General features: G+C 45.4%; 1 pseudogene; it reads left to right on the forward strand.

The window, feature by feature from the left end:
• Positions 1-979: 979 nt before the first annotated feature.
• LOC139440014 (zinc finger CCCH-type with G patch domain-containing protein-like) lies at positions 980-1,592 on the forward strand (annotated as a pseudogene).
• The last annotated feature ends 884 nt before the right edge of the window (positions 1,593-2,476 follow it).

A 2,476-nucleotide genomic window follows, 5' to 3' on the forward strand; every position in this document is an offset into this window, starting at 1 on the left:
AGGGAATTAATGTGTTTCTGATTGTATGCAGGACAGTTGAACATTGTTAGGTAGAAATATATATATATATAGTAAAATACCCAAGGGAAATATATATATATAGAGAGAGAGAGTAAATACCCAAGGCTGGCCAGACTGATAGAGTGTATTTAGAGACTAAGTATGGTTTAAGGTAATGTGTGTGGCTGCCAAGTTGACAAGGAGTAGACTGTGATGGTTACGCTAATGTGTCAACTCAGTCAGGAATGGTGCCCAGTTGTCTGGTCAAGCAAGCACCAGGCTAATTATAATACAAGGGCATTTCTTAGACTTTAATCATCAATGTGTTGATTGCATCGATGCCTGGTTACATCTACAATCAACTAGGGAGATTGCCGTCAGCAATGAGTGACCGTCTCATCTCATCCAATCAGTTGAAGGTCTTAAAAGGGAAAGTGATTTCAGCATTCAGAGAAAGAATTCCTGTCTCTATTTCAGACAGCCAGCATGCCTGGGAACTCATCAGGGACATCCATTGGAGCCCTGATTTGCAGTTTACACTACGGAATTTGGTTGTGTGCATCCCCACAGTTGTGAGACAGTTTTATAAAATCTCATACTATTTACAGATATCTCCTGTTGATTCTATTTCCCTAGACAACTCTGACTAATATATCCATGTTTTCCTTTAGCTCTTTGAGACCCTTTTTAAAATGTCTTTGTCTGGTATGTATGTTCAGAATCTGGTCTTCTTTATTAATAGTGCCTGATTTTTTACCGTCTTCCTTGAGATGGGCTGTCATTTCTTGTTCCTTGTTTGCCTGATCATCGTTTGTTGTGCATTGTACATTTTAACCTTTCAGGGTGTTAACTCGGAAGCCGCTCTAGCCGTTGAGGCTGCTGGAGCTCTCTAGGGTGTGGTGGCGGCTGGCTCTGGCTTCTGCAGCCTTCTCTCTGATAACTCAGGGACACATCCCCAAACCAATCAACCTCCTATAGGATGGATGAGGAGAGCTTGGAGGCTGCCCTCCAGATCCATCATGCACAGCAGGTGGAGCTGGCCCTGGGTGCTGGCATGAGTTCATCTGAGCAGGCAGACCTGTTCCAGCTGCAGGGGGACCTGCAGGAGCTGATAAACTCACTGAGGCCAGTCTGGTGTCTGTCAGGAAGAGCAAGCTGCCGGCCACCCTGGATCAAGTGCCCCATCCCAGGAAGATGCGGAGTACCTGGCTTTCCAGAAGTCTGTTGCTGAGGTAGGAGAGGCGGTAGAGGTACCCACAGCCCCAGGGGCAGAACTGGAGCCTGTTCCTAAGACAGGCAGGGCCAGAACCCGCAACCTGGGCCGGAGGAGGAAGAGGGGAAGGGTGATGACACGAGGAAGAGCTGAGTGGGACAAAGGTGAATGCCCCCTACTACAGTCCTTGGGGCACCTGGAGCATCACAATGCCATGATTGTGGGCAGAGAACAGCAGAGGGTGTTCGGCAGCCGTCCGGGTGCTCTACCTCTACCCCGCTCACAAGTCCCTGAAGTCCTGCCCGTTCTTCCTGGAGGGCAAGTGCCGATTCGAGGAGAGCTGCAGGTCAAGCCCTTTGCACCTGGGTCCCCGTGCTGAGAGGGCAAGGTCACAACTAGTCCCCTCTGTGCTTTGGGGCATTGTCCCCCTCCACCCAGCTGGGTTGTTGACAAGGAGAGAGCTTTGGGGTGGGCAGATTTTACGGGTAGAGTTGCCCTCAGGTGTTTACTCTGATGCTACTTCAGTAATTCAAGAACTATGGAAGGCCTGACATTGAAAAGAACAGTCCCTCGAACTCATCACCAGTTGTATTTTCCAGAATGAAACCTTTAAGACTTACTTTCATTATGGGAAATTTTAAGCAGACACCAAATTGGAGAGAGTGGTATCATGAAGCACCAAATTGGAGAGAGTGGTATCATGAAGCACCACTAGCATCCAGCTCCTTCAACTGGAAATACTTTACCAATCTTGTTTCATCTGTTCTCCCTGCCTCTTTTTTTTTCATGGAAGATTTCAAAGCTAATGCCAAAAATTACTGTTTTTCTCACCTATAAATAGTTCAGTGTGCACCTCTAACTGAAAAGGATGTTACCAAAAAGATAATAACTACCTCACAAATATTATAACAAATTTTACAGTAATACCTGGTTCATATTCAAATTTCCAAAAATGTTGCAATATCTTTTTCCCTTAAGCTATTTTTACTCCTTTTTACTTTATCTTTAGAAGGAATATGTACAAAAATATCTTGTAGATAATTTTCTTCTTTAGCTACCAGTACAGGGCAACGATCCCTGACTCTTTGAACATCTTATTGCTTTGTAGACTCTAGCAGAGTCCAAAATTTATTGGGCAAGTTTTTCCCTTTCTCTTTCCTTCCTTTGTAAGTTTCATTGGAGGACGGCATACCTACGGAAAAGTGCATGGGTCCTGACGCATACTCAGGGGGCATTTTCTGTGAACAAACGTGTGTAGCAGCA

This window comes from Dasypus novemcinctus, chromosome 2 (genome assembly GCF_030445035.2).
Source record: "Dasypus novemcinctus isolate mDasNov1 chromosome 2, mDasNov1.1.hap2, whole genome shotgun sequence".
Lineage (NCBI taxonomy): Eukaryota > Metazoa > Chordata > Mammalia > Cingulata > Dasypodidae > Dasypus > Dasypus novemcinctus.